This window comes from Hippoglossus hippoglossus, chromosome 8 (assembly GCF_009819705.1).
Source record: "Hippoglossus hippoglossus isolate fHipHip1 chromosome 8, fHipHip1.pri, whole genome shotgun sequence".
NCBI lineage: Eukaryota > Metazoa > Chordata > Actinopteri > Pleuronectiformes > Pleuronectidae > Hippoglossus > Hippoglossus hippoglossus.
The window spans coordinates 6,251,007-6,265,327 of NC_047158.1; positions in this window are offsets into that span (position 1 = coordinate 6,251,007).

Consider the following 14,321-nt stretch of genomic DNA (forward strand, 5'->3'; position numbering starts at 1 on the left):
ATAGTTTCAGATGTAAGCAAGATACATTTTTACAGTGTTCATAATAACACAAGAGATCTCTAACTTGGTGTTTTGCTATCGTCCATAAAGTTGTTACCGTCCACGCAGACACTCAGACCTTTTTCAGCCGCAGTTGTGTGCTTACCCAGGAAAGGCATAGAGTTCTCTCTCTCCCGTAGAGAACTTCTCTTTCACTCTTTAGTCTGTGTACCGCTCACTTGGAATCTGTTGCTGGAACCTTCATGTGCACCCCAGCTTGCACCATAGATTAATTAAGTCTGAGGAAAACCTGGCAAAGAAAGTCAAACAAAATTCCTGGATCATGTATTCGGATCAATTTAACGGCTTCCTTCTTGGGCCATGTCCCACCCCCTTCACAAAAAACACAATTCAAAACATAACGTCCTTGTAGGGGGTAAATATATAATTGTTTAAATTTGCTGAATAGTACAGTTTCAAAAAAACTATAATCCTGGAATCATATCTTGCTGATATTGAGTAGCTATTACAGCCGAGGCATAAAATACTGAGGTGACAGCATAAGGCAATCTCGCTGCATTAATCCATACCTCTGAAGACTATTCATACATTTTTTCCCCTCTACAAGAGCCTGCAGAGCTTGTGGTCCTGTGTAATAAAACAGCACGCTTCCATACATTTACATATGTGTGTTGTTCCAAGGTGAACTGAAAGAAAACATCAAGTAAAGAGTGCGAACGGTCGAGAGGCACAAACAGGGAAGGAGATCAAATGTAAAAGGGAAATCTAAGGGCATTAACATCGGAGCTGAGAAACGAGCCTTCACACTTATTGTTGCTTGTCAAGCTCCAATCTGCTTTAATCCTGTTAGTCGCACAGCTCGTCTCAGGTGCGATCTGCGGAGAAACGTTCCAACACAAGGCACGCAGTGGGACACGTGAAAGTCTCAAGCTGCAGACCCTTCATTGAAACTTTTCTTTTAACTATTTGTTACTTAAAATAATCCCAAAGCCTGACTGGCACTCTCTGCTGTCTGTAGGGGACACTCTGGAAAAAGCCAACAGCCCACAGTTGTGTCATTTTATTCATATCATTTAAAAAAAGGCTTGTGAGGATGCATCCGTTCTTTGTAGAGGCTGCGGTGGACAAAGAAGACGGAAAATAAAATAGAAGGTTCCACGTTTCTTTTCTTCTCCTGTGGAACCATGGTGATCCCATTCATCCAGGGGTGACCTTTCCGTCAATAAGAGAGCTGTGCTGGAGAGGACCCTGATGAGTTCATACACAGTGGGGGCTGACATTTAAAGCACAACTGCAACACACAACAATACACAGCATCCTACAGTCTCAGCTAAATACAGTGGATGAACTCCACAGTGTGAAGAAAAATAAATGTTATAGAGATACATCTACGGAAATGTGGGTATTGATGTAACTGGTTAATAAAGAGATTTTTAAATGGTTAAAATGGCTGACATTAATCTGCAGTTACACATGAATATATACAACTGAGTGGGAGACTGTGATTTTGCCATCCTGACATCAGCGCTCCCACTTCTTTTCTAAATCAAAAAATAAAGAGGTGACTCCACTGGCCGGTCATGGTGGTAACTCATTGTAAAAAACAAAAGAAGTGTTTTGCACGTCATCAAGTGTGGAAATGACAGTTTCACCAATACACACAGTTATTTAACGTCAGGCATGAACGGTTAAAACAGGCCTTACTCTTTATACAGCCAAGAAAATTTTCCCCGGAAGAGAGAGAAGAGGAGGAAACTTTGACTGCACACAGATAATGAAATCTCTGCCATCAAACAAGCTGAAAAATAAAAGTCAGCAGAACCAAAAAGATGCACTCGTTTAAGGAATACAGAAGGAACATCGATCCATTCTCGTCTAATTCTGCTCACGAAAGACCTCCAACGAAATTCACAATTGAAACAAAAAATACAGAACTAAAAATACAGAACAAAAAAAAGTGTCATCCATTTAAACTAAACACTCTGATGCTTTTAGTTAGAATAAAAAAGAAATAAAGAAAGAGTTATTGCCACTCTCCCACTTATCTTTCTTAAGCAATATTGTCTCTTCACCTTTTCCCTCTTTGATTATTTTGTATTATAAATTCGAATGTTGCTGCGAGGGAAACGGAAAGAAAGTAGAGCACGAAAGAAAAAGTTTGTTGACAACTTTTTTCATCAAAAAATCAATTACTGTGAGTGTCTGCTGCTAAGCAGTATAAGCATGGCCCGAAGCATTTGAGAGGCAAACATTAGCTCCATAAGCACGAGTGAGGGAGGTGTTGTGCTAACTAAAGCTCAGAGCCAAGAGCCAGTAACTGTTGTCATAATAACCATAAAGATCAGGGGTATTATGATTACGGTTGGCCCCATTTCAGCATTGTATCACTGCATCTGAGTCAGGATAGATCATCTAGGTGCACAACACATGACGAGGAGCATCAGCACTTGCATGTTATCTTTACTCATGGGGGACTTCTTCAGGGTTAAAAGAAAAGGTGAAAGAAAAAACGCTGAAGGTTGTGATTCAGTGTGTAAATCTCTGAAAGCCGAGATTTACATATAGAGATGGTTTATCTGTAACACTGTGCAACACAACAAATGTCAAGCTTGTCTGTTTATCACAGATCTAGAGTTTCCCTGAAATACAACAGCTATATTTACGTTGATTCAAAGAACAGATGGCCGGTGCTGAGACAGCGGGGCGCTGAAGCAAGAGCGTCCGAGGAGCGCGGTGGTCCCGAGACTTTCTCGCTCGACATTTGACCGGAGGGCGCTAACTTTTTTCATACATGTATATAAATGTCATGACGTGGAGACATCCCAAACGGTTGATCCTACGTAAGCATCAGCCATGCAGGGTCTAAGTTGGTTTGAGACACTAGGTGGCGTTTCTGATCCATGTTCTTTTCATACATTTGGTAATAAATGTGATATTAAATCCAACATATTCAAAGAACAGTCATATAGTTTAGTTTACAGCTCAAAAAACACATGAGTGTGCAGTATCTCCCTTTAGATAATTGTGCATATCACATTTAGCTGGAGATGTGCATGGAGACAATTTTCACAAGATTAATGGTAAATTTGTGTAGTAACCTTTAAATAACTACAAAGGAGCCGTGGAGTATGAGTCAGCAGTGTCAACTGAGAGGATGAATGAAAACTGTGGTGCGAGAAAAAAGTTGCAAATACAAGATAGCAATGATTAGTTATTGGTTTTGTGTCACCAAGCACCTGATTTATGCTCAATACTAAACTGGAGAAAGTCAATTGGGGAAAGTCTGGATCTAAATGTGAAGCTTCAAGTTTTACATGATGTTTTCACTGACCTTGAACAATAAACAAACAAAAAAACCCTTGAATCTGCATTGTGAGGTGAAGTGAAAGTGAATCCAGTTTACTCATGAGAAATGCACGATTTGCATAGTTTGCAGCCAGACGGTGACTGAGGGAAACGCTTTTGAAAAAATCCAGGAGGATCATTTATAAACATAATCACATGAGAGCTCTAAATGGTGCAGAAAGACAACTCAGATTATAACCAAGTTCATTATTCTTAAAATATGTCAGGGTACAATTACTTTCCTTGACGCCAAAGGAGAATATCATAATGAATTTGGCATCTGGAGACAGTACTGCACACTCAGTACAGTAAAGCAGGTCAATTTAATAGTGCAATTAATAATTTAGACTTTGCATAGCCAAGGTCTTGTTGCGCAGACATCAGTAATCTTTATTGCTTAGTTCCCCCACAAATGCAGGGAACAGTTGATAAATAGTAAATATCTGCTGTTAGCAAACTCTGATGTGCATATAAGATAGCTCTGTATTACATCATATAAAACACACGAGTAAAATTCTGGAGCTGAACTATTCGTCGTGCATGGTCGCACATAAAAAGGAAACTGCATATTCTTTACCTTGAAAGACCCTCCGCTTAATTCAGCACTAGTGTGGGGGTCAGCAGTGACTTTGCCAGAACACAAAAGAACTAACTTTAAAATAAAAGTTGGCCTGAATAATAAATAACCAACGCAGACTTTATTCGAGGAGGATGTATTAATCTTCAAAAAGAGAAAAAAAACTGTCCGTATGAGCAGCCTGCATTAATGCAGAGCACATATCCAACACGAACAAAGGACCGCACACCAGCACGGGCGGTTTGATTTACTTAAAGTGGCTATAAGCATGCATTCTCACATGCACTCGAACTGATTGAATGCAGGTACGGCAGAGAAAGCAGCGGTTTGATAGAGTGCACAGGCAGGAGGTTCACAGGCAGCAACAGAGACAGAAACCTCAATTCCAGAATTAAGAAGAAGCCCAGTTCCCACTTAAATCATGCAGGAGGATAGGTCTATTTCAATGGAAACACAATCATCTGTGTGTGTGTGCAGCTCCTCCTGAGATGCTCCTCTTTGATTAAATAGCAGGATACAAGCCGAGTGCATTTATTTTCTGTCCCTGCAGCTCATATGGTCGATATTGGTTGCGAACTATCTTCATCCCCTGACAGAAAGCCTCACAAATAGTCCCACGCTGGTTTCATGTCTGCTAATTCACAGTTTCTTTCACAGAACCGTTCCTCACCAGCGTCCTCACTCGTTGTACCCTCAGCCGCACTTGGAACAACACCTCCTTCCCTCCACATTCCCAATAAACAAACACACCACCATCACAAGCGGTGACACAGAAGCTCTGATTAAACAGAACCCGCACTTGGTTTCCTTATTTCTCCCCAACAGTTTTCACATTCATGTTTGAACTCGCACGCGGTCTGAGGATGCCGGGGCGTGGAGATGCGAAGCGAGACAGGAGGTAATTTTACTCCACTTAACTCCTCAGAGAACCCTTCTCATTAATTGTCTCTTTAATTGTGTTTTGAGCTTTCATGGATTCAGCACTCACATCCCTAATGTGAAGGACAGTAAAGTAGAGCCATTCTGGCCTGAAACCATGGGTGATTCCGTTTTATAACCCTGATGTCCTAACATCGCACACCTCACTGAGGCAGTAAAAATGTACCATGAAAGATTGAGCCGCAGCTTCTCCTGGATGCCTGTTTCTCTGTCAGTAATCACCGCGCCATGTAGCTGCTGGTTTATATCTGAAGTGCTGACGGCGTCCGAATAGAAAATGTAACCATCGCAATATAGCCACAAGCAGACATAAGCAGTAAGAGTCCAATACGTTCAATAAGTGTGTATCACTGGGAATGGCTTTTAGAAAAACAATACTGAGGAAAAGAAACAACAGTGCTGCAAGATTGGATATGTAGTAAATAACTTGGAAGTAGAAAAGCCTTACTGACATAAGTAACTTTCAAAGAACAAAGGTTTGAATGACTTTTTGAGTTAATATCAATCAGTCTTAATTATTAATCAAAATAATAAGTAGAATAAACGTTTGTTTTCATTGTTGCACGTGTGTGTTTAACAGTGGACTCGCACGTTTGTGTTGTGTTTATTCATGAAGGTGGTTGTGCCCGAGGCTTGGGACACACAACACAGCCGGCTTTCAAGCTAACGTGTGGTAATGCAATTTCAAAAGAGAAACTCACGAGAAATATAATCCACAACCAGATGAACACACACAAGGTTCAGCAGCTGCCACGGCCTCCTCTCTCACATTAACTTGATTTGATTGGCTATAATCTGGTGCCGCCGTTGCCGCATGAAACGTTGCGCTCTGGTCGACGTTTGCCGCGTGCAAGGCGAGCAAAGTGATTCAGTGGAACCATAATGTAGATCTGCAACACATGACATCGCCCATACAAAGTTAATGAGCAGCAGTTTCATATAACAATTCAATTAAATTGTATTAGTATTGCACCAAATCCTACCTTTCATATTGTAATAGTCATAACATTATCTCAAGGCATTTTACATTACAGAGAAACCGTTCCCACAACGTGTTCAGGAGGAAAAGCAATTTCTAATGAACACGTTAGTACAGAATATAAAACATAATTTAAGTTAGCGGCAGATGTGTTGAGAGACAAATGGGGTGAATGTTTTGTGGTAGAACCAGAGAAGGAAAAGGGAAAAAAAAGTTTTTGGCTTAATATTTCATTAGGAATCCATTTGTGATGGTGACCCTGTAAAGACAGAGTGTTAAATATTGGCCAGTAAATCATTTGATGTTTATTTGGTAGTAAATATTAAATCTTAAACACTCAGGAGTTATGGCAGTGCTCTCTGTACAAGATTTCATGAAGACTAAGTATTCAGGGGTTACAGACCAAAATGAAAAGTGAATTATCACAGCACTCCCCCAGACAAAAAGAGTACAACAAATGTTTTAGTTAAATTAGCGAGGGAACTGTTTTTTAGAGTCTCCGAAGGCGCAGCAGTAACGACAGAGGGGAGAAAAACTCTAAATGAAAGTTGTGAGTTGGTGTTAATGGAAATTTTATAACAAATAAATGAATCATTCCTCTTTAAGAGGCTGCATTTGTGATCCTCCCCACTCAAACTTCATTTAGTGTTTCCTGTTGAAGTGACTCACATCTTTTTGCAAAGTAAAAGCATTCACTTGCCAAGAAAAAAAACAAAAGGCGAGCAAGATTTAAGTTGACAGTCACATTTCCTCCATCCCTGCTGCTTAATGATTTGTCCTCTGTCCTGGTTCTTACTGCATTTCAGCCAAGGACCACTTTCTTCAGGGTTAATTACCCCATTTGCATAAACCACCCCAGTCATGTATAAAAGATTTTCAATGTTCTAGAATCCCGGTGTCCATCCATGCAGCAAGAAATAACTGAAAACAAGCAGAACATCAACCAAAACCTCCAAACGAAGAGAAACGATCATCCAAATCCACGGTTCGGTTCAGACCTTGTTTTCTGAGCCACTGTTCCTCATTTATTTTTGTAAGAAAAAAATATTTCATAGGCTAGGGGGGAAAAAGAATGCTCATACATTGCTGACTTGAATGTGCCTGCAGGGACAGCTAATTAAACTGGTCCAACTTTTAACACGGGCGTGATTGGACCTAAATATTCACATGAAGCATGCAGTTAGAACAGCTTTTCCTAACTTTATATTGTATTATTGTTAGGGATTTGGAGAAGTGGTGATTGTGAAATAAAAAAATACATGTTGCACCTTCAGCTGTATCACGGTTCAGTTGTCCTTTATCAGCGTACGAGATTGTGGATTGTGTTTGTTTCTTGCTTTCAATGTCGCTCCACCCAAAGCGGCAGCTGCTCGATTCAGCAAAAACATGGCTGTGATAGACAGATTGCACTATATGTCATTTATTGTAAAAGTAAAACATGACAGCAGCCCTGTCCCCTTGAAAGTCTGTATTTCAAACTAAATATACCAAGTGAAACAGATGGTGTGAGACATGAGCTGTTATCGTGCCCCTTCAGCTGATTTTACAAGCCAGATACGATGCTGATGATGGGGACAATCAGGCTCCTACTAAAGGCAGACACTCAAGAATCAGCTCTGCATTGGAGGTTGTTAAGACAGTTCAACCCCCCCCCCCCCCCCCCCCCCCCCCTCCTTACACCCCACCCGCCCCCAAGTTCAAACTATTTGAATAGGAATCATCACAAACAGTTAATTTGCTCACGGCACCCACTAAATCTGTGTGACACCGTTGTGTTGAGTTGGAAATTTGATGGATGTTAAGCGGAACTTCCCAGTGCCAGCAGATAGCTCCACTTTTTGTAGACTTAAGAGTATTTAAGCTCTGGGCCAGTTTTCTTGAGCGAATGAAGCGCTATATTTATAAAACTGCACTGGAGTCATAAGGAGGTGATTGGGGTGAAGGTCAGAAGATGAAAACAACGCAGGACTTTGACACTAGAGACCAGCTACGCATCCAGATTTCAGTCTGCAGTCGGGTATTGGCAACAGAGCAGAGCAAATCTACAGTGTTGTCCGTTGAGTCTGTTGACCCGAGATCCACAGCTGCTCTTTCTAAAAAGTTTCCCTCCCTTTAGGCTTTAAAAACAGCATTTTCAAACCATCTGTCCGATCTCTCTATCTGGCTCGGTATCAGTTTTAATCCTCGTCCATACTAACACACCTGAAAACGCATATCACATGACCACCCACATACACTGAGCGTAAACAGGCATGTGCGTCCCTCTGAATACAAGAAATGTGGCAGATTGCTCGAAAAATAGCTTGTCTCCTACGCATGTAAGCAGTTGTACTGTATGATTGTAAAAATGCAGTATTTAACTGCACAACAGCTGTTAGCAAAGACAACAAGGCTAATGTCGGCTGTTTTCTTCCGAAAGAGGGTCATGTGATAGGAGCCTGACGATTCAGCGAAGGCTACGTCATAACCAGAAAAGACCCAATCAGCAAGCGGTTGTGAGCGGTTGGTCTGTTTTCAATGGAAAACCCAGTGGTGTGGATGTAGCCTAACATAATATCAGTGAATGCAACAGTACGTTTATTCTCTACACAAGCTGACTATGTATTTCCTTACTGCTGGACTTACTACTGTAAAGTAATAGTAAGTCTGGACGGTGATGCACTGTATGCTTTCATTATTCTCAAGTTGGTTTCACAACAGCCTGCTGACACTGTGCCTGCAGCAATGGGATAGACTCGCTGTAGAATTGATTTTTTGTCAGGATATTTTGTGAAATTACTTTATTTTATATCAAAACACCTACCTTCAACAGTTTAGCCAGGCAATTTGCATGCAATGGGTTATTAATATGGCTTATTAGTAGTATATACAGAGTTGATATTATAGGTATAATGCAGCAACAATGTGAAAACACACTTGGTGACTCTCTGCGTCGGATGTACCAATGGACTTCATTTTGAACAGTAGAGGAAATTGGCTCCAAACGAAGCACAAATGAACAAAATAAATAGCTTATTAAGGCTCCAGCACAGACTGGGAACTGGGAACTATTAGAAACAGATGAATCACTTACATATTTTATATATTTTCTTCTTCTTTTTCATCACAGGGGTTAAGCTCTGCTTAACCTGCTGAAATTGAGAAGCTTCAGAGACGGGGACAATGACTTCAAAGCAACAAACATAATGGATTTAAATAAATGCTGATTGTAGACCAGCTTTTGTACCAGGCAGTATTGATGAAATAGAGCTGTTGTAAATTTCAGGCTAATATTCAAAGTTTATAGACCATGATGGAAATGTTGATGAGAATATTTTGTTTTCAGGCAGTTTGTAGGTGCATCAAAACTGGATCCATCTCATATATTGTGTATATTCGTCCTTGTTTTTCTCCTTGAGCCACAGTGCATGCACCAAAGCGGAATCTTGTATATTGAAAGCCTACTTGGCAATTAATGTGATTCTGATGTATATTCCAAGTACTCGAAATGCAGAGCGGCTCATGAGCAGCGGTGGAATACAAGCGTATTCATATGGGGCTAGTTCAGACAAGAGAACCGATGAGTTGAGAAGGAGACGGCTAGTGAGAGACAAAGTGAAATCCAGGTTGAGGTGAGAAGACTGTCAGATCACAGACCCTCTCTTCTGTATCTCATTCAGTCAAGCAGCTCTTCTCCGAGATCAAAAGAGATGAAGGCGCCTCTCCGAAGAGAGAGAAGGCTTCCCTCCTCCTCTGTCCTCTCTCCGTTCTGCGACAAATGAGGCGGATTTCAAAAGAGGAGAAAAAAAAAGAAAAAAAGAAGCTACTCTGTTAGACTACACCAGGGGCGGTGACCACGGGATTGGCAACAGGAGGGAGCGGTTTCACAGAGCTGAAGTGCTATGTGACTAAAAGACAGAGCTAATTGCACCGAGACCAATGGACCAAATCTCGGAGGACACCCTCTACTTCAAATTACTCATTCCGGTGAGGGTGAGCTGCACATGGTTTTGGTAATGTGGATATTCTTATGTTGCATTCAGAACTGATCACAGCTTATCACGTTCACGAGGACGCCATCACGTCCGGAGCTAAAGACGACAGCTGCTCTACCGGAGAGTGTGAGCACATCCACACACTGTGAAATAATCCAAACTGTTAACACAACCTGCAGCTGCTAATTCACACCTGCCTCAACGCATGATCGCGGATGACTGCACCTGAGAGCGGCCTGCTGATCTTTGTATCAAAATAACACAAAAGTTACACACACACACAGAATAAAACTATATGACCTATCCAATATGCATTATTGTCAGGAGTTAATGTGCATTTAAGGAGCCGCATAAGAAAACCAGCACAATGATTTTTCAAAGGCCACAATTAAAGCTTAGAATTATGGCAACTGAGAAAATACAGCAAAGGATATAAATAGTTTTAACAAGCAGAGTTTATCGCCTTACAGAATGACTTTTTTTTAATGTTATTTTAAACCAAAACTTTTGATCGTCTCTTCTCTGGAGACATGTTGAATATTTTAACAGCCAGCATGTTCGGGAATATGGAAACATGAGGTAAAGACATTGGAATTAACATTAAGCTTCACAATTCTTTTATCATAATATCCAGTGGCCTGGGAGCCCATCTACAGAGAAGTGCATTTGTAATTTGCATGTGTCTGGTCACTAACCACTGTGAGGAGTTTGTGACGTGATAACCAATTCAGATTTAATCATAACATCTCTGCAAACGACACAAAGACCATCTTTTCAGGAGGTGTTGATTACATCATAAATAAAATTTTGTGAAAATGTGACTGATTGAAAAAAAGAATAGGTGTTTTTTTTGCAATTCATCTTTAACATCTTTTCCTCCGATGTTGAGGATAACATACTGGATCACCAACGATATGAGAACCATTTCTCTGAGACCCATTTTAAAAGAGATGTAAAGAAAATTGAGCTGCATTTCTTTTAGTGTTACACAAATAAAGCTTATTAATCTTCGAGACACATAATTACATTTGCACGGGTTTCTCTTGTGACCAATTAGAATGCCAAATTTTATTAATATCTGTGAGGGTGCGACGCCAAAGTGTGCTGATATGACATGGATTGACCCAAATGTAATGCAAACCAAGTTTTTTTGTTTTCTGGGGCGGGGGGGGGGGGGGGGGGGGGGGGGGGGGGTTTGGGGGGAGGGCATTTTGTTGTGTTTTTTTATTACGCTCTATAAACATTCTGAACCTCTGGAATGACTTATTGATCGTGTGGGTGTATGCATATTTTGTCTTGTGCATATTTTCCCCATTAGAAATAATGTTTTCTGTTCTTTTTAAATGTATTCAGCACCACTGAATGTCTATTCATGCATCTGCAGCCACTTGTGGTGCTGAACTCAAAATATAGATCAAGAATTTGCTAAATTTTTTAATCTTGTATCTTTTATTGTTAGTAAAATGTAAGGTCAATTAATTAACCTTTCTGCAGTGTTTTTGTGGGCGCAGGTATCTTTTGAGGCATCTTTAAATACTGTACCTCTTGTCCTCACTTACTGTTACTGTCTCTCTCCGCCTACAGTGTGTGGGGAATTTTGCTCCAGGTTGAGAGATGCGTGCTCATTGCTCCCACAGTGCTGCTGTTGTATAATTCATGCCTATAGGATATATATTCCTTTTTAAATGACACATGAATCTTCGTCATGTCCACAGTACATTTGTCGAATTATTTCACAATACCTCACACATGCATTAAAAACATTTATTTAAGAGTGGGTTTAGGCATTTATATAGCAAAGCATAAATGCCCTGAAGTGAAATCGCTGAAGAAACAAATCTGTGAGGCTGGATTCATATTGGTGTGATTATTTTTCCTCAACTTGCATTAGGAAGACAAATCCCAGCACCGGTCTTTTGTGTGCGTAGGGACACCAAAGTACCTTTTTAATAAATATGCAGAGGCATTAGGAACTTCCCACCAGGGAAATGCTCCCTTTTCTTCGCCTCCACTGCTTTGCAAGAGGGCCCCACCCCTGTCACCTCCAGAGTAACACAAAGTAAAGGTAATTACAAACAGTCGCTTCAGCCCCACCCGTCCATAAACATTGCATACTACACGCACCATGCTACATTAATATGCAAATTGGAGCTAGGGCTGTGATCACGGCGCTTTACTGATCCAGTTATTAAATTAATTTCCACAAAGCAAGCAGCAGGAGCTGCTGAGGTAGTCAATGGCTTTTCCCCTCTATCGGGGCATATTAATGAGCCTTTATCAATTTTGCATTCATCACAGCGGGGAGATGGAGGGGACAGAGGATGCTGGCACCAACCAGCCCTGTGGCAGGCCGCCTCGCTCTGCAGTCACAGCCCTTCGCAGGGTCGTCCATCACCGGAGCAACCCAGGGACACAGGGGGAGGCTGGATCTCTGTCTCGTCTGGCCCAGTGTCATCGCTCTGCTGCTGCATGCACAGCTCCTTGCAGGGGTGGCATGATCAAGTTGTTGCAGTGAGAGCAACAGGTGATGTCACACAGCCGCCAAAATGCTGCAGTCTCTGAGGAGCGGCACTGTCAAACCATCGAGCTCGCTGGCGAGGGGAGCAGACTGCAATTCAGTGTGAAGTACGCGCACACACACAAACACACACACACACACACACACACGGGAAAAGAAGCCCCACTGACAGTGACACTGCAAAGGAAAATAGAAATGGCAGGCTGCTGTTGTATTGTGTTGTTTCTTCTGACAAATTCACAGCTCCTCCATCCACACACGGTCAACCATCACATCAGCATTCCTCAATAACAAAACAGCCGCCTTGCAACAGTCAAATCAACAAAGAGGAGCGGAGAGCAGGCCAAATGAAGGTTTCCTCCTGGGTGCTGCGTGGGAACTGTTTGGACTGTTTGTTCTACTTGGCTTCTTGTATTTGTATCTGAAGTGACCCTAGGCAAAAACTGAAGAGCGAGGACATTAGCAAACCAGCGAGCATCGAGGAAATCACGAGGCCACAGGGAGCAATTATGTGCTTGGCGTTTATAGAAGAGAGATGGGTGAAGAGGTGAAGAGGAGCAGACATCAAAAGCAGGAGAAAGTGGAGCGAGAGGAGAGCAGACAAAAGAAAGAGCAGGTGAGAATATGAGCGGGGGCAGGAGGAAGTCAGGATTGAGAGAGGATAAGAGAACGGAGAGAATTTTCAATGGCAGAGAAGTGGATTTGTAAGTGTTACTGAGTGAACACAAGTGAGGGAAAAGTGGAAGAACAAAATAGCCAACAGCTCTTCTCAAGTCTCCAGAGCATGCATTTTTCCTGCCACGGTGATAACTCGCATTTCTAATACAGCATCTCGGTCCTCGGAGGCATGAATTTCGAATGGCTCCGCGTCCCCATCGTATAGCTGCCCACACTGGCAGATAGGAGCGGAGACGAGCGGGCCCGGCGACACGGTCAGCCGGAGTCTGGGGCTCGGCTGATAAGAGCGAGGTGGAGGAGGTCACTGAGCTCACTGTGTTGAGACATAACCGCCGGTCAATTCAATTTCCTTAAGGACACAGGAGTCCACACCGCAATCAGAACATTTCATATCACAGTCGGGCTCCTCTTGCCCTTTTCCCCAATCTCATCGGAGGAGAAAGGGAGCGAGGTGTACAGGAATGGCGCGAAAGCAAAGTGAGAGAGCGGCGCGAACTTTGGAGGTTACTGCAAACGGCCCAGAAAATCTTAATTTCCGCGCTGCGTTGTTGTAACCACTGATTAGGCTCCAACTGATCTCCAGAGGAAACGAGGGGAGGAACATCAGAGAGCACGTTCACAAACAGATTCAGTAACGCTTTCGCTCTCAGACAAACAGCCCAACTCTGTCGGATGCCGGGCTGTGTAAAAGAGAGGAATCAGCCTCTCCCCAGCGCTTTAATTATTCATATCAGTGTGTGCTTGACTTTCAGAGGAGAGGGGAGCGGTACACACACACACACACACACGGGCCACCCAGTGGATTAAACACCACGCCGGCTGCAACAGAGGGTATAGCGACAAAGACACAGAGCTACCCTCTGATGCAGAGAAAGAAAGTAGGGGATGAATCGGGGGGGGACGTAGGAAGGACAAAGTATACAAAAGCCGCAATCTAGAATTGACTGGAGACTAAGGGCCGCCTGTGGACACCCGCAGACCTGGAACAATATAAAAGATTTAAAGTTTGCATCCTCTGCAGGCCTCGACCAAAACAGTCACGATGTGTTCTTATTTTTGCAAATCCTAATTTTAGACCAACCTCACTTGAATTCTTAATGAAGGTCAGACCCTTCACCCCGAGTTGATCCTTGCAGTCGTCTTTCAGATGAGATGATTGTCAGAGTTGTGACAAAGTTTTAGCAGCAGCAGTTCCACGTAACAATAACCAGATTAAAATGATGAAACCCTGTTATTCAGATTGTGGCCCTGATTTTGTTGAATGGATCTATAATTTATCACTTACACCATATGTAAGGCTCTGGATTTATT